This window comes from Macaca nemestrina, chromosome 3 (genome assembly GCF_043159975.1).
Source record: "Macaca nemestrina isolate mMacNem1 chromosome 3, mMacNem.hap1, whole genome shotgun sequence".
NCBI lineage: Eukaryota > Metazoa > Chordata > Mammalia > Primates > Cercopithecidae > Macaca > Macaca nemestrina.
Window position 1 is genome coordinate 170,841,161 of NC_092127.1, and position 19,475 is coordinate 170,860,635.

Here is a 19,475-nt window from a genome sequence, read left to right on the forward strand (position 1 = left end):
TTGAGTAAACAGTTAGGTAATCTTCCTCCAAATTCAAATATGAGGTTGAGTACGGCTCTGGTAGGCTCAACTTCTTTCACTTTTATGGGACATGGTCACTATGGGTCAGCAAACCATAACCCTACAGGAATGGCCAAATCACTAAGGTCCTAATCCCTCAAATCCAGCTCCTGTACTCTTTTATAGGCGTGAAAGGGGTGCGGAAGCCATTGCCATTGCTTGAAGATAAGATGCCACCCATCCGGAGAGCCCTGTCATACCAGAGCATACTGGGCTGTCACCTGTATCAGTTTACGTTGCTTACTAAAGTCATTCCGGGAATGCAAACCCCACTGCTAGACGGTCAGCCATGCTTTCTGTCCACGTGTATCACAAAAAGCTGCCAGGACTCAACATAGCAACAGGTTTTAGTCCTGATGAGGTGAAAAACGAACAAACAGACAAATCTTACCTGCCTCTAATAAACTTTTACTTTGAAGACGCGGTGATTCAGATTCATTGCTTAGCCTAGATGCTTTCTCAGCTCAGTTACAATAGTTTCTGTAGGTATGTGATCAGTTTATCCCTTTTTCTGTGTGAGAGAGGGGAAAAATGGGAAAATTCCATGTCTTCATGCAGCAGCTTCCTTTCCTCCCTAACACTGACCCAAGACTGAAGATGAGTTAGAGGAAAAGGTCCTGAACTAGGAGTTAAAGAAATGGGTGTTGATTTGAGCTTAGCCAGTTGCTAAGTGGCCTTGGGCAAATCATTCTAGCCCTTTGGGGATATTTCTTCAGCTATAGAGGGCTTACGATGAGATGATTTTTAAATTCCCTTCTAAATCTGAAATGTGTTTTTGTGATTGCTTTGGAATACCTTGGGACATTCAAAGAAACTTTGACTCCCACAGCAAGGACAGAGACTCAGGAGGGACATGGTCTGTGTACTATTTAAACAACTGAACGGCGATAAGGTTTTTCCCATTAAGGCATTTGGTGGAGGCAAGCAGTTTATAATAAACTTCCCATGAGCTCATTTAAAGCTCCATTTGAAAGCAAACATATTTTTCAAAGTGAGCTCCTTCTAATTACTTGTTATTTGAGCTTCATGTTTCCTTCCAATCTTGAGTTCTGGGCATCTGTGGATGCCCAAGGAAAGTTCATAGCTCTTAAGAAAGATAATTGGTTTGATAAAAGCTGTAAATACAGTGACTAAGGGGTATAAACTAAATGGATTTGTCCTAATCTCCCTTCCTGAATTCTTTCCATTCTCCTGCATCACAGCCTCCACCATATAAAACAGTCCAGTAAAAACTAACGTGTACTCAGTGCCTACCAATGACCAGGCTCTAGCGTAAGGGCTAACATTAAATACAGTACTTACAATATTTCAGGCACTGTGCCAAGTCCTTCATATTTTTTAATTTATCAGTGTTTCCTTACAGTCTTAGAAGGTAGGTACTTTTATTAGCCCTATTTACCAATGAAGAAACTGAAGCACAGAGTGGTCAAGTAATTTGTTCAAGGTCACACAGCTAATAAGTGGCAAAAGCAGGATTTGAAGATGGGTGTGCTCCCGAGTCCACACTCTCAACCACTTTACTGTACTGCACTACAGTTGGACGTGCATAGATTTGGGGAGGAGTGTCTTATAACAGAAGTTTTTAAAATGTCATTTCATCAAGTATTTTACCATTCAAGCACAGGCTAGTCCAAAGATGATTTGGAAATGACAAAATGGTCTCCTTTTGACAACCTTTCAACACGAAACTACCAGCTCCAAGAATCTATGAAACAGCCAAAGTCGTCTCAGTACTTTCTTTTCGTCTCTGCTCTAGTAACGGAGTTCTTGCAAAGCTACCAGAAGAGCCTCCTTTAGGCCAAGCTAGAGTTCACAGGTCATGTTGCCTCCTTCCAAGGCAGTTGGAGCTGGAGCCTAAGAAGGTGAAATTCATGTTCTTCATTGACATACTTTAAGTCTACCTAAGGGTGGTGATCAGAATGGGCATCCTTTGTGTTCAAACACACAGCCCGTTGGTCCTCTGCCAAGCCCATTTAATAGAAGGGGAAATCAAGGCTTAGAGCACTTCATAAGCCTCCTGAGGACTACATGCCTAAGGAAAGCCAGAGCCAGGGCCAGAGCTGGGGAGTTCTGACTAGCAGTTCTGTCTACTGCTAGACAGTTTCCTTCCACCCTTTAACCCCATAGCTGTTAAAGCATCTGCCAAACGAGATCTTAGAGGAACCATTTCAAAGCTATTTTAAGTATCTGCAGGTACGGATTTTTCAGGTGGCCTCCATTAATCTCAAAGCCTAATGAAATAGCTGGGCACAGTGGCACACATGCCTGTAGTCACACCTACCCAGGAAGCTGAGGCAGGAGGATCGCTTGAGCCCAGGAGTTCAAGGCTGCAGTGTGCATTATTGCACCTTTAAATAACCACTGCATTCCAGACTGGGCGTCATCGCGAGACCCCATCATGAAAAAAAAAAAAAAAAAAAGCTCTAATAACTTGGTTCCATCCTCAAAAACATTTGCTTGAAGTTAGGGCTGAGTAGGTGAGTGCCAGCCTGATTTTGTTTTGTTTTATTTTGAGACAGTCTTGCTCTCTCACCCAGGCTGGAGTGCAGTAGCGCAATCTTGGCTCACTGCAACCTCTGCCTCCGGGATTCAAGCAATTCTCGTGCCTCAGCCTCCTGTGTAGTTGGAACTACAGGCGTCTGCCACCATGCCCGACTAATTTTTGTATTTTAGTAGAGACGAGGTTTCACCATGTTGACCAGGCTGGTCTTGAACTCCTGGCCTCAAGTGATCCACCTCCCTCGGCCTCCCAAAATGCTTGGATTGCACGCGTGAGTCACTGTGCCTGTCCATGCCCGATGATTTTGACCTAAAGGATAGATTTGGTGATGAAAAAGAGAGATTCCTGAAATACTAATACCGTTAAAGATGGCTGTTGTAGTTAAGTGAAGATGAAAATAAAGTGTTTCCCATCTTTATAAGCATTTGCCGCTTACTGTGATTGAATTTGTGTTAAGGAGCCAGGACAGGCTATGGAAGGTCAGCCTACATCAGTTCACCAGAAGTATCATGGGAAGGCCAAGCTATCATGGTTAAAAGTTAATCATTAGTTTCCTTTCTCCGTGATACGATTCAATAAGCACATTAACAGTTTATAAAAGAGGTAGTGAAACCTCCTGAGGAAAAAAAAATTATGTAATCAGTTTAGGAGCGAGACTTGCCTCGCCTCCCATCTCAGTGGGGGGTTGAACTGCACAGTGGGGAGGTTCTTTCCGGTTTCATAACAGTTATTATTTCTGGAAGGGTTTATCTTTTATTGCTAATAGCACTTCACTTTCCTCCATGCTCTGAATGTACGTCATCACCCACACCCGGAACCATTATAAACATCCACCCGCCGCCGGAGCGCTAACCCTCATGAAGTTAAAACAGTAGTCTTTCCTGCTCGCCAACAGCTATAGACCTTGAAATGCCATTAGGCCAAACTTTATTGGACTCTATTTATTGTTAGAATTGTGGATTATTGATCTAAACTCAAACTAAGTAAATGCATGCGGACATCAACTATAACAATGATTTTCAAAGAGAGAATTTTGAAAGGTATATTGGAGAGAGATGAGAAGCATTTTATGTTTGTAACAGCTCTAATATCTTAATAAGAATGACATCATTTTTTAGAGTTTAAAACATAGTAATAATGCCACTTATTTTTCCCCCATCTAAATAATGTTCACCTACTATGAGCAGACAGTAAGGGCACGAATATAAATCAACTTTAAAGTGTTTGAAATATCCTCCCATTCGTGATTATTGCTATCACTGAATATGTATCCAGCAGCTGGGCAGGAATTCCCTGATACTAGAGTTAAATGATGGGCAGGCAGAATGTGAAGTCCTCTGTGCAGTGGGAATTAAATTGTTCTTTTATTACAAAAATATGATCTTCAAATTTTTTTTGCCACTTTTTATTTTTTGAGACAAGGTCTCTTTCCGTCACCCAGGCTGGAGTGCAATGGCGCGATCTCAGCTCACTGCAACCTCTGCCTCTTGGGTTCAAGCAATTCTCCTGTCTCAGCCTCCCATGTAGCTGGGATTACAGGTGTGCGCCACCACGCCTGGCTAATTTTTGTATTTTTAGTAGAGATGGGGTTTCGCCATGTTGCCCAAGCTGGTCTCAAACTCCTGACCTCAAATGATTCACCCGCCTCAGCTTCCCAAAGTGCTGAGATTATAGGCGGGAGCCACTGTGCTTGGCCTGATTTTTTAAAAATGTGAATATTCTGTCTTCTACATCCTCCCAGAGGTAATGTAAATGGGCTTGAGTCTCATTTCCACACATTGACAAGGAGACTTTAACTAACTTGTTTAACCCTTCTGAGGCTTCATTTGAATAGTTTCTTCATTAATAAAATGGACATAATGCTTAGCTTTTTCTTTCTTTTTTTTTTTTTTTTTTTTGGTTGTTGTTGTTGTTGTTTTTTGGATGGAGTCTCACTCTGTCGCCCAGGCTGGAGTGCAGTGGTGAGATCTTGGCTCACTGCAACCTCCTCCTCCCGGGTTCAAGCAATTCTCTGCCTCAGCCTCTCTAGTAGCTGGGATTGCAGGCACCCACCACCACACCTGGCTAATTTTTTGTATTTTTAGTAGAGATGGAGTTTCACCATCTTGGCCAGGCTGGTCTTGAACTCCTGACCTCATGATCCATCCGCCTCAGTCTCCCAAAGTGCTGGGATTACAGGCCACTGTGCCCAGCCGGCTTAGCTATTTTTATATGCCATTACTAATAGTTAATGTTTATTGGAGGCTTAACTTGGACCAGGCCCTGTTTCAATGGCCTTACTCATCCTACTGATATTATAACAATGCTATAAAGGAGGTACTATTAACCCCGTTTTACAGTTGAGAAAAATGAGGCACTGAGATTTTTAAGTAATTTTTCTGATGTCACACAACTAAGTGGTAGGGCTAGGAGCTAAACCCAAAAGTCTGGCTCCAAACCCCTTTTACTTAACTAGTATAACCACACAATAGCGCCTCTTAGGTCATGCTACTTAACTAACTTGTGGCAGGTCACTGATAAAGAAAATTGGCAGCAAATCTTCAAAACAGTGAACAATGAGTGTTTCCAACCAAAATGCATTCACCGTGGCCTGGATTTCTTTTCTTAATGTCAAAAAGTTAAAGAAAATGTCATTGAAAAAATAAAAATTACTGACTAATGAGGCATGCCCTTATATACCTAGTTACTCCTGAAAGCAGAGTTTAAAAATCCTGAATCAGCCAGGCGCAGTGGCTCATGCCTGTAATCCCAGCACTTTGGGAGGCCGAGGCGGGCGGATCATGAGGTCAAGAGATCGAGACCAGCCTGGCCAACATGGTGAAACCCCGTCTCTACTAAAAATACAAAAATTAGCCGGGCGTGGTGGTGTGCATCTGTGGTCCCAGCTACTTGGGAGACTGAGGCAGGAGAATTGCTTGAACCAGGGAGGCGGAGGTTGCAGTGAGCTGAGATCGTGCCACTGTACTCTAGCCTGGTGACAGAGTGAGATTCTGTCTGAAAAAAAAAAAATCCTAAATCATTGCATATGAAGAGGCAAATCAAGAAAATATCAATACAGGTAGCCAACAAACATAAAACTAAAACATTCCTCTCATAATTGAGGTGACAGGAATATCCAGTGTGTGTGGAAGAGCTGCCTTGGTATAAATTTAAATAACCTTCTGCAGAGCAGTTTGGCAATGTATATCCTTAAACAGGCATGCCCTATACCCAGCAATTCTACTTCTAGAAGTTTATTGTATACAAAGGAATGCATAAACATGTTTACTTAAATGTTATATGTAATAAAAAATTGGAAAAAGTTTAATGAAGAACTTACTATGCATATGGCCATGTGAATTTATTCTAAGGAATGTCCAGAAATACATGCAAAGATTTCTCGACACAGATGTTCATAATATTAAGAAGTAAATAATAGCAAAAAAAAAAAAAAAAAGAAAGAAAGAAAAGAAAATGAATCCACTGTTAAAAAGAAGGAATTAATTAACTAAATTGTAGTGCACTAATAAAATGTGGAAACTATGTTGTAGAAGTTCATAAATATGTATAAGAAAAAGACCCAGAGGACATACGCTCAGAAGTTGGTGGTCATAATTTCAGAGTTGTAGGACTAAAAGTGACTTTTGCTTTTTTGTTTTGTTTTGTTTTCTGGATTTTCTGCATTGAGCGTTCATTAGTTTTATACTAGTGGAAAATAAGAATATTATGGTAGAAAGAAATACTTATATTACTGTGAAAAGATACTTCATATCTGCGTTAATCAACATTTGAAACTGCAAATGACAGAAAATCCAGCTGCAGTTGTCTTTATAGGAAAGAAGTTACTGCTTCACGTGATTCAGGCACGGCTGGATCCAGGCCTCATGCACTGTTGCTAGAACTTGGTCCTTCTCTTATCATCTGTTTGTCTTCTCTATTGCTGCATGTTCAGGAATGCTCTCCCCATGTGGTGGCAAACATGTCCACGAAGATGTTTAAATCCTCCCTCAGCAAATCCAGACAATTGCCTTTTCAGTAAGAGTTAAAATAAATTCCTGGATCTTATTTATACTGGCCATCTTGGGATCATGCACCCATCCCTGATCCAATCAAATAGCCCTGTGAATGGAATGCCCTATTGGTTATGCCTGGGCCACGTGGCCACTACTGGAGCCAGCGGTCAGGTGGTCAGCCTGTGTGGCTCGCTAAGAGTCAGTGGGGTGCTGTATAAAGAAGGAAGAGGGGAGGAATCCTGCGGAGGTAAAAACCATAAGAAATAAACAAAAATACACTGACCACAAGTTTTCAGTTTCTTTAGATGCTGCCTAAGGTCTGGCTAGAAAGAGTGTTAGCAACCTTGAATCACTTAGGACTCTTGTGGTTGCAAGTGACAGAAAACCTGGAACAAGCTTAAGCAGCAAAGATAATTTATTGGCTCACACAGCTGAGAAGTCCAGAGATAAGGCTGGCTTCTAGTGGGTCAAAGCCACCCAGGATATGGCTCTTATCATCTCTCCAGTGGTGACAGACCCATCTCCAGATTCCGCACAAAGGCCCCTGCAACTCTGGCTCTCTCCCCACGGTAGCAAATTGCTCTAGCAATTCTATATCCCGCATCTTCACACCACTCTAGGTGTGGTCAGGGGACAGAGAATCTCTTCTGTGTATCTTCCACACAAGCCCTGTTATTGTCACCTCTCTCGTTAACCCAAATTATATCACAAACCCATCCCTGGCCAATCAATGTGGCCTGAGGAATAGATGCATTGATGGGCTTGAGATATATTTTGGCTACATCCCCACCCAAATCTCATCTTGAATGCCCACGTGTTGTGGGAGGTAATTGAATCATGGGGGCAGGTCTTTCCCGCTGTTCTTGCAATAATGAATAAGTTTCACGAGATCTGATGATTTTAAAAATAGGAGTTTCCCTGCACAAGCTCTCTCTGTTTGCCTGCCACCATCCATGTAAGATACGACTTGCTCCTCCTTGCCTTCTGCCGTGATTGTGAGGCCTCCCCAGCCATGTGGAACTGTAAGTCCATTAAACCTCTTTCTTTTGTAAATTGCCCAGTCTCGGGTATGTCTTTATTAGCAGTGTGAAAACAGACTAATACAGCTTGAGTCAATTATAGTCTATTCCTGGGCATCGTCAGTCTGGTCTGGACCACTGTTGAGAGTGGAAGGGTAGAGTTATCCCAAGGAAAATCAAGGTGGGGGAAGGGTGGGACTGGACCCCTGCTGGAGAGGTAACCAGCAAATGTCTATCGTGTTTCTACAAGAGTCTGACATGTTTTAAACTCTGTCTAGTCATTCATTTTAGAATGGGAAACATTTATTCAAACTATTTCCTGCTTGTGGCTTAGTGCATCCCTGCTGTTGCAGATTGACTATAGCTAATGTACTTGCCTAAATGAAGAAGTATACATTTATTATAGGTCTTCAACCATATCTCAATGTCAACCATTTAAACGAGCCTGCTGTTATCAAGATGGGTCGAACCAATCATAGCATTACGTAAAGGGCCCTACACAGCCCACCAGCAGCCTTCTTTTCTCTTGCGCTGTAATAACCCAAAAACAGGACTTTTCAAAAATATATATATTTCCATGGAACCTTATTTAGGGAAACATATGGGGCTTGGAAATGTCAGCACACTGGGAAGAAAGCAGGAAGTAAAAAGAGTTTTGTGCTCCTGTCTCTGTTATTAATGAAGTGGGTTCAAAGTCGTGTTGGGTTAGCAAGAAAAACAAACAAAATGATTCAGGCCTGCTCTGGGTGACATCTGTCCACTAGGACAGTCACTCGCATTTGGCTTGGAAAACTTTTCAGTAGATGGCACAGGCCAGGAAGCAGATATTTTCTTTTCATCTCCAGAAGGAAGTTTGCACGAATCCCTTCAGAGCCGGGCTCTTGTGTGATAAATACATGTGTCTCTGCCAGAGAGAGTAACAAGAAAAACCCCGCGACTGACAACTTAAGACAGGGGTAAAAAATCACGATGGCTAATGCCATCACAAATGAGGGGCAGCTTTCAAGCTCGCGTGATTAGAAACGCTGTGCACAGGCAACAGCAGGGCTTGGCAGACGATGTGACTAAGTGGTCTGTTTGCCCATGTGGGGACTGCTGCAGAACAATCCCCCATCTTGTCTTAGATGAGTCAATGGAATTCTGCTAAAGTGTCATAAAATGTCAAGGAAAACATCTCTGCCACCAGGGCTCAGGAGGGCACGCAGGCGGAAGTAGGAGGGCACGCAGGCGGAAGTAGAGAGACAAGGGCCGTGGAGAGAAGTGGTCCGCCTGGCCACCAGAGGTCTGCCACACATAAAGAACAGGCACCTGCCGGCCTATGTGTGATGAGCAGACGGGGACAGGGACTTCAGCATGACCACGGTGAGCCCCACCATGGCTTCTGACTCCCTGGTGCAGTTACAGGACAGCCCCGCCATTGAACCACTGGGCAAGGACCTGCATTCGCAGGCAAATGCAGGGAGACTTTCTCTCTCCAGTCTCTCGTTCCTGCAGGACTACTTTATCTGCCGAATTTTCCAGGTCCAAGATCTAGGTCCTGTGAGATTTCAAGAGCCCAGAAACGTGGCTAAATCCCAAAGGAAAATAATTACTGCCTGTAAAACACACAAAGAGTATTACAAAACCAGTGAAAATAAATTCCTGTTTAAATGAATGCCCACAAAGCACAGAATTACCCCCATGTCATCAACTGTTGAATTGATTATTTAGAAAAATTTCATTACATTTGAAAACAATATTAAGGGTAGATTTTGTTTTACTTCAAGTGTGCATGATGACTGCAGAGAATCAGAGCCAATTGAACATTCCATGAGTTGTTCCTTGCCAAACGATTTCAAAAACAAAACGATGATACTCCTTTGAAAAAATCTCAGCCAAAATTCTGTTTCATGGGGAAGGTAGGAGCATTTAAATATCTTTGCTAAGATGTGGGGTGAGATCTTCAAAAGAAAGTGTGGCAAGGACACAAGAAGCTTTCATACAGTCTGGAACTGCTAATTGCTCTTCACGTCCATGCTTGATTGCAAAAGTCCTTTCTTCCAGGCACCATATTGGGACCCAAGCATCCTTACACTAAATGCAGTGCAGGGGCCAGAGGGACATAGAAAGCTGAGTCGAGTGAATACCATTCATTTGGTAGCCAGTCAACAGATATTTATGCGCCCACTGTGTTCCAGGTGATGTTCTGGGCACTGAGAAGATGGCTGTGAAAACAAATCCCTGTACTGATGGAGCTTACAGTTTAATGGGGGTAACGATGATTACCAAATGAGTTAAACATTTAACATATTTTATGGAGCAGGTGCTATGGTGAGAAGTAAACAGAGAGAGGGAAATTAGTACCACCATTTTGGAAAGCAGTATGGAGGTTCCTCAAAAAACTACATATAGAATTACCATATAATTCAGCAATCCGACTTCTATGTGTATGTCCAATAGAATTGAAATTGGTATGTCAAAGAGATATCTGCACTACCACATTCATTTCATCATGATTCACAACAGCCTAACTGCCCATCGATGGATAAATAGATTTTTAAAATGTGGTATTTATGTAGAATGGAATACTATACAGCCTTTAAAAAGAAGGAAACTCTGCCATTCACAACGACATGATGGAACTGGAGGACGTTATGCTAGGTGAAATAAGTCAGGCACAGAAAGACAAATACTGTGTGACCTCAACTTACATGTGGACTCTAAAAAAGTCAATCTCATAAAAATGGAGTAGAAAGATGGTGACCAAAAGCTAGGGCCCAGGTTGGAGGATAGGGCTGGGCAGGTGGAGAAGGGAAGAGATGGGGAAGAGAAGATGTTGATCAAAGAGCTCAAAGTTTCAATTAGATGGGAAGAATAAGTTTTAGTGATCTGTTGCTCTGCATGGTAACCATAGTGAATAACAATGTATTACATATTTCATAATTGCTAAAAGCATAGATTTTTAATGTTCTCATCCTCCAAAAAGTAAGTTACTAAGATAATGGATATGTCAATTAGCTTGAATGAATCTTTCTACAATGTACACATAGATCAAAACATCGCATTGTACCCCACAATTATGTGTAATTATTGTCCATTAACAAGCAAAGCAGAGAGAAAAATGTTGAAGTTTGCAATTTTAGAGTAGGAACGGGAAGGCCTCACTGAGAAGGGGTTATTTAAGAAAAGGACTGAAATTGGTGAGTAAGAAAGTCATGCTGATATCTGAGGGATGAGCATTTCAGGTCAAGGAAAGGGAAAGCACAGTGGCTCTGAGTCATGAGATATTTGAGTAGTTTGAGGTATCGCAAGAGGCTAGGGCAGTTGTAGAGGGGTGACTGGGGCTGAGACTAGTATTTGATAAAGTCAGAAAGGTGTCTGAGAGCCAGACTGGGTAGGGCCTCATGAGCCACAGTAAGGAGTCTGGAATTTACTCTGAGTGAGGTGGGAAGCCCTTGGAGGCAGAAGTGTGACATGATCTGATTTCAAGGTTAACAAGATTACTATAGTCACAATGTTGAGCACAGACTGAAGGTGACAAGAGCAGAGGCAGGGAAGCCATAGCTTTTGCCATGAAGATGACTGTGGCTATTGCCATCATCTGGGAGAGAGTCAGTGGCAGCTTGGACCAGGGTATATGTGTTGGAGATGATGAGAAATGACAAGATGCTGGATCCGTTTAGACCATCAATTCTTACTTGTGCCCATGTGGATGCGTCCCTCCTCTCTCCACCATTCCCCTCTCTGTTGAGGGGAAACAGGCACAAAACAACCCCAGAGCTGGAGCAGGACTCCAGGAGCCCAGGAGCACTGGCAGACGCCTCGCAGTCATTCCCACCAGGGGACGTCCTACCTTCACCACCTTGATAGCTCACACCCCACTGGTGCCCAAACTTCAGGGGCCACGGCCCTGAGAGAGGAAACAGACACCCCAGGTGAAAGCAAGCTACTCACAAACACAAAAGGGAAAAAGAAAAGGTCAGCTACTCTTTTGTCTTAGGAACCAGTTAGTTGCTGGGGATTTCTTTCTTCTTTGCTTCCAACAGCTGCCCCAGGAAGTCACTACCTGCCTTGGCCTGTTGAGAGTCTCCCTGGCATCCACTTCTTCGCAGATACCACAACCATTGTTTCCAGAAGCATAGACAGTGTTTGCACAAATAAGCTAAGCCCTGGGCTTTACCTTGCACCTGACATCAGGAAGGATGCACTTTTCCAGAACAGCCTTAGCACCGCTCAGGCTGCCGGGAACACTCCAGGGCAGCGGCGGGCCTGTGCTAACAGGATTGGGATGGGGCAGGTGTTAAAAAGACATTTTAGGGCTAGGAGTGGTGGCTCACGCGTGTAATCCCAGCACTTTGGGAGGTTGAGGTGGGGGGATCACGAGGTCAGGAGATCGATACCATCCTGGCTAACATGGTGAAACGCCGTCTCTACTAAAAATAAAAAAATTAGTCAGGCGTGGTGATGGGCACCTGTAGTCCCAGCTACTCGGGAGGCTGAGGCAGGAGAATGGCGTGAACCCGGGAGGCGGAGCTTGCAGTGAGCAGAGATCATGCCACTGCACTCCAGCCTGGGAGACAGAGCAAGACTCAGTCTCCAAAAAAGAAAAACAAAAACAAAAACAAAAAAAACAAAAAATGACATTTCAGTAGTATAAAAGTGGTGCATGCCTGTTCAAAAATATTCCAATTAGATGAATTTTTTTTAAAGTTCAAAATAAAAATCCCCACTCTCTAAGACAAAACCACTGAAAATAACTTGAATTTTGGGCTTCCAGATTCTAGGTGCTTCTGGGTCCCTCCCTATGCTACTTTAGTAGGAGCAGAGCGATGTACTATTAGGCATTTTAACAAGTTCACCAGGTGATTCTTATACACTCTAAAGTTTGAGAGATCTGTCATCTTTGACCTTTCTGTTAACACAAATTGTGTGTGTATGCATATAGTTTCACACGTACACTCTTGTAGAACTTAAACCCATACCCACATGCCTAAAGGGATTCCTACAACACAAACTGAACGCTGCCTGGCTATTGACTCAATGATCTGTCATCGATACCCCCCCGTCAGCTTAGGCAGCAACATCTCATGCTTTTACACAGCTATTTAATATTCCCTGGAAGGGATCAACAAATGTCCTTTAACCCCCACTGATAGGCATTAGCGTTGTTTTCAGTTATTTAGAGCTGGTTTTGGATCCCACCTTGCCCACTTGGTAACTGCATGCCCTTGGAGGAGCTGTTTAACTTTTTTTATCACTCACTTTTTTCCTGCATCTGTGAAGCGAGGCAGTCTCCCCCAGGTTGTTGTGGGGTTTGAAAGTGTTTAGCTTCAACGCTAGGGAAAGTGGACAACATGGTGCCCGACACAGAATCAATCAGGGATTCAATAACAGTTGAATTTCACTCATTTTCTGACTGGTTTCATACTTTGTTTAGGGTCTAAAATATGGTATTCTAGGCTGGGCACAGTGGCACATGCCTGTAATCCCAGCACTTTGGGAAGCCAAGGTGGTTGGATCCCCTGAGGTCAGGAATTCGAGACCAGCCTGGCCAACATGGTGAAACCCCGTCTCAACTAAAAATACAAAAATTAGCTGGGCGCAGTGGTGCGTGCCTGTAATCCCAGCCACCTGAAAGACTGAGGCAAGAGAATCACTTGAACCAGGGAGGCAGAGGTTGCAGTGAGCCGAGATTACGCCACTGCACTCCAGCCTGGGCAACAAGAGCAAAAACTCCATTTCAAATATATATACACACACATATATATGTATATATATATGTGTGTATATGTGTATATATGTGTGTGTATATATGTGTGTGTGTATACGTGTGTGTGTGTGTGTGTGTGTGTGTGTGTATATATATATATATAGAGAGAGAGAGAGAGTATTCTAACACAAGGTCCCAGTTCTCCAGCTGGAATACTGTGGGGGTGTGGTTTGAAGCCCAGGCAGCTGCCATGTGAATAACAGTCCACAACCTAGGGGCTTCGCCTGTTGTAGGGCCGACTCTGGACCACCGTGTGTACTGCCACGACACAAAAAACAAGTTCAAAGCTGCTTTGGAGAACACATCTTCAAACGGTGTTGGAATTTTTTCTTTCAATTTTTATTTTTATTTACTTATTTATGTATTTTGAGACAGGGTCTTGCTCTGTTGTCCAGGCTGGAGTGCAGTGGCACAATCAGTGCTCACCGTAGCCTTGTCCTCCTGGGCTCAAATGATCCTCCGTCCTCAGCCTCCTGAATAGCTGGAACTACAGGCATGAACCACCTTGCCTGGCTAACTTTTTGTATTTTTTGTAGAGATTGGGGTGGGGGTTGCTGGGGAGAAGGGAAGGCCTCACCATGTTGCCCAAGCTGGTCTCGAACTCCTGGGCTCAAGCAATCCGCCTGCCTTGGCCTCCCAAAGTGCTGGGATTATAGACATGAGCCACCACGCGTGGCCTCAATTTATAATTTTGACATAATTTCGGACATATAAAAGATGCAAGAATAGTACAGACTCTTTACTCATATCCCCCAAATGTTAACATTTACCACATTTATTTTGTATCTACACACACAAACGCACATTTTTGTCCTGAACCTTTTCAGTTGTGGCTACAATGAGCAATTCTTCTCAGTTTGTCTGGGACTTTCCTGATTTTAACATTGAAAGTACAGAATCTAGGACCCCAAGACATTTTGGGCAAACCAAGTCAATTGATCACCGTAGTTGCAGTTATGATGCCCAGGTACCCATAAGTACTTCAGTGTGTGTGTCCTAAAATCAAGGACATAACCACTGTGCAATTATCAAAACCTGGAAATTAACTTTGATACAAAATTATATTCAATCTACAAACCTGCATTGGTTTGTTTCTACACTGCTGATCAAGACATCCCTGAGACTGGGTAATTTTGAAAGAAAAAGGTTTAATGGACTCACAGTTCCACGTGGCTGGGGAGGCCTCGCAATCATGGCAGAAGGCGAAAGGCACGTCTTACGTGGCAGGAGACAAAAGAAGAGAATGAATACTAATCAAAAGGGGTTTCCCCTTATAAAACCATCAGATCTCATGAGACTTATGTATTCAAGACCGTTTTTAAATGTTGCCAATCTTCCCAATCATGTTCTTTACAAAAGCAAAATCCAAGATTACACGTTGTATTCACTTGTCATGTTTCTTTTCCTTTTTTTTTTTTTTTTTTTTTTTTTTTGAGACAGTGTCTTGTCTCACTCTGTCCCCCAGGCTGGAGTGCAGTGGCACAATCACGGTTCACTGCAGTCTTGAACTCCTGGGCTCAAGAGATCTTCCCACATCAGCCTCTCTAGTAGCTGAAACTACAGGTGTGTGCCACCATGCCTGGTCTCACTATGTTGCCCAGGCTGGTCTCAAACTCCTGGCCTCAAATGATCCTCAAACCTCAGACTCTCAAAGTACTGGGATTATAGGCATGAGCCACCACACTCAGCTTTTTTTCCATTCTTTAATCTGGAACAGTTCCTCATTCTTTGTCTTTCATGACATTGACATTTATTAGGTTGGTGCAAAAGTAACTGCGGTTTTTGCCATGAAAATGCCCCTCAACCTGGGTTTGTTTGATGTTTTTTCACGATTGAATCCAGGTTATTTATTTTTGACGGGAATCCCACAGAGGTACCTGGTGTTGGTTTATCACATTATCAGGTATATTAACTTTGATCATTTGATGGAGGGGATTTCTGACAGGTTTTTCCACTGTAAATTTACTGTTTTCCCCCTTTGGAATTTATATGCATGTTGTGGGGTGATAGTTGGGGATTATGCAAATATCCTGTTTTCCATTAACCTCTCCCACTTGTTTTCTTATCCACTGAAAATGTCTGCCAGAATCAGTTATTTTTACAATGGGTTACCCAATGATTGGACTTCTTTTTTGAAAATATTTCATAGTGGAGAATCTTCGTGGGTTTGTGGAGGAGACAGGCAAATCACAGATAATTGTAGTGTAATGTACCAATTGCTCTATTAAAAAAAAAAACACAGTAAAGCGAGGGATGGCAAGCTACAAGCCCCTCGGTAAAATGTAACCCAACGTCTGTTTTTATACGTAAAGTTTTGTGGGAACACAGCCATGCCCATCTTCTACTTACCTAGTGTCTGTGACTGCCTTTGCACTACAATGGCAGCTGAGAGGTATAACCAAAGGCACGTGATTCACAAAGCCTTACAGAGCTGCTCCCTGGCCTTAGAAAAAGTTTCCTGACCCTTGATACAAGGCCTGTGGAGAGAACTCGTCTGAATGGAGCTTCAGTTCTGTGGAACTCACACACAGGGAGCATTCATTTGCTCTGTAGGCTCTCGGGGGTATTCCAAGGCAGGAGTGTTCCTGAATTAGAACCTAGTCCTATGTAGGCTTTCGCTTTTAGGTTAATACACACACTACAAAGGTGCCATGCCATCTCCTACTTACAAGAGATTAACTCTGTTTTGTTTAGGTGTAACTATACATTACCAACAGGAAAGGAAATTATACCAAGTCAGAGCGATTAAATACAATTACTACAATTAGCCTAACCAAAATCTTTTCATGTCAAGGCACTGACAAGTCCTGTCAGAATGGCCTCTTTATTTCTAGTGCATATTTTGTACAACAAAATCCTGGAGAGGAAGAGCAATTTGAAGCATTCTCAGAGTGTGTAACATGAGCACAGAACCTGTTTTGGCACCAGGTCCGGTAAGGGTTATTGGGGAGGTTAAGAGTATCAGTTATTTACATGTGAAATCATGTTTATTTCCAGAATGTGTCTTGTTCACTAAAGTTCCCAACAGGATTAGGCTCAACTGAATGTGTTGCTCAGAAAGCCGTGTTTTGTGATAGGAAGAGGAAGTTCTGGAAAATCAATTAAGAACTCAGAGTAACTTAATCTTGTTGATTGTTCTCTTCTATGGGGAACACCCATGTAATGCTAGAATGACCAGCTCCAGGAAAGCTCAGCGTTTTGGGCCAAGCTTCTGTGATTAAAGGAAAGGAGAGAGTTAAATATATTTCTAGTGAATTTTGGACACAAAAAGTTGATCTGGATTTTTCTAAAGCCAACGCCACAATTTCTTATTGGCAAATACCATCCACACAAGATTCCTGTTTGACACAGCGTTGGGACGAGAAGGGGAAGATAATTTTAATGAGTGATATAGTTGGTATTAAAAATTATTGTTTTATGCTCTAGGGAAGAATGTGACTTTATTTACTTGTTTATTTTTGAGACAGGGTCTCACGCTGTCACCCAGGCTGGAGTGCAGTGGTGCAATCATAGCTTACTGCAGCCTCAGCTTCCTGGGTTCAGGTGATCCTCCCACCTCAGCCTCCCACATAGCTGGGACAGCAGGCGCGCACTACCACATCCAAATAACTTTCTGAATTTTTTTGTAGAGACGAGGCTCTTGCCATGTTGCTCAGGCTGGTCTTGAACTCCTGGCCTCAAGTGATCTGCCCACCTCAGGTTCCCAAAGCATTGGGATAATAGACGTGTGCCACCATGCCTGGCTGCATGAAATTCTAAAGCAGATAAAGCTAGGAAAACACTGGACAAAGTGCTAAAGATTTGGAAGGACATAAAGATGAAGCCCCAGACGATTCCAGAATGGGCAGAGGATGGAAAAGGAAAAGTAGATTGGTCAGTGTAAGACTAAAGCACTGTGCTTCTGCCCGAGGCACTCACAGAAGGCACATGGAAATTAAGCACAGGCAGCAAATGACAGCTGGAAAGAAGAGAGGACCTTCCTTTTCTAGTCATCTACAGCCACGTCTGGTCTCAGAGCAGGGCACTGGTATACTTACCTTTAAACAAGCAAACACCCTTTTACCCAGAAGAGCTGGGGGACAATCAAAATAACAAATATTCTACTTTCTCAAGAGCTCTCGCATTCCTTGCATTTCTTAAGAGTTCCCGAGACATTTTCACGCTTATCAATTTATTATCCCCGCACACTCTGAAATAGGTATTATTAGCCCCTTTTTACAGATAGGAAAGCAGAAAAGTAAGGTGACTCGCCCAAAGTTAGGCAACCCTCAATTCAAGCCTCTTGATTTAAAATCAGTGCGTTTTACAGGGCACTACAGGGACGGTGGTCTACCAATGTATCTGTTGTTGGACGTGTCGCTGGTTCAAATGGAGAGACTCAAATGGAAGGGCTGCCCACGAGGTGTGGGCTGGGTACAGAGAACAAAGATCAAGCTGCCCAGAGGCCTGTAAGAGTGGGGAGCAGTTACTACCCCTAAGAGCTGATGGTGCTCCCCACTCGCTAAGTGTTGTAGTGTGAAGTCGGGCTGCTTGGCAGGAGCTGGGATGAGGAGGGAGACAGGCAGTGCCAGTGACGGGCACTGAAGTGGGGAGGAAACACCCCAACTTACCGCTCTCCAGCCCTCAGGTCTTCAGCCAGAGCCTCCCACTGGCCATCAGGAAGCCTGCCGGCATGAGGCCATCCGCATGGGCTGCCTCCCTGGGCAATGGAGTAGAATCCAGGAGAGGCGCGGTGAAGGAGCGGGGCTGTAAAAATCCAGGAGAGGCGCGGGGAAGGAGATTTGGGCTTTCACAAAACTGGAAAACCCTAAAAAATGCCTAACACAAAAATTCAGTTAAACCTAATGCGTACAGGTTCAGCCCATAGTACCTTAACTGAAGCTCTGTGGGCCAGATGTGTTCTAAGATTCGTAATATTTTGTATTCCAAGAAGAAAACCGTGGATATAAACTATATATTATGTGGCACACCCCAGCGGGGTCTAAGACAGCACTTTATAAAAAACGCAGTCACATTTATTTACTGTGAGATAAATAATAATTATAAATAACTTCTCATTAATTTAGGTCACTGATTGCTATTATGAATTTTGGTGCTAAACTTGCCCCTAAAAATTGGATATCAGAATTTTTAGGATTTTGGAAGTGTGGAGGACGGATAAGAGATTATTGACTAGTCTTCTATTTTTCAAAAGACATTCAAGGATTTCTTTCTTTTTTTTTTTTTTTTTTTTAAGACAAGGTCTTTCTCTGTTACCCAGGCTGGAGTGCAGTTTGCCATCTCAGGCCTCTGCAGCGAGTCTCTGCAGTGAGGCTGTTCACTGCAGCCTCAACCTCCCGGACTCAAATGATCCTCCCACCTCAGCCTCCCAAGAAGCTTGAACTACAGACATGAGCCATCACACCTGGCTAACTTTTACAAAGTTTTTCTAGAGATGAGGCCTCAGCATGTTGCCGAGGCTGGTCTCAAACTCCTGCATTCAAGGGATCCTCCCACCTTGGCCTCCCAAAGTGCTGAGACTACAGATGTGAGCCAACACACCTGGCCTGCTATTCTAGGATTTTGTGGCATTTTATTGTCATTATTATGAACGCTGGTTTTCCCTGTATAGTCTTTCTTTTACTATCAAATTTTATATATATATACACACACACACTCATATATGTATATTTATATATGTATATATGTATTTATATATATATCCTTTTCTGAATTCCAGAAACATGGGAATTTAACTTAAATAGCTTTAAATATTATTAATTAAAAGAGGACAGCAATTTACTTTGCAAAAGGAGGATTTGTCCTGGAAGTGATTCATAGCAGCATTCCTCTAAATAATAAGCACTCTGGTAGTTACAATGTGGCTTTGTTGACTAAAAGCAGAGTTGCACACTCCTTTTCCTGTGTGGCATTGACTGCTGTGTTAATAAAGGGTGGGTCCCTGAAAGTGAAGAGAACATCTCTGGGGCTCCATCCTTCTGAAGGGTTGGCGCTCTCCGGAATGCCCAGGTGAGCAGCGTGAGGAATCGTTTCTTGGAATTCTGTGGGGACCATTCATGGTAATGGTGTTGGCAGGCATTCCTGGTCTCCAAAGCTCTGAAAACTGCAGTTCTCAGAACGACTTAACAGGAAGCCTCACCCACTAACAGAGGAAG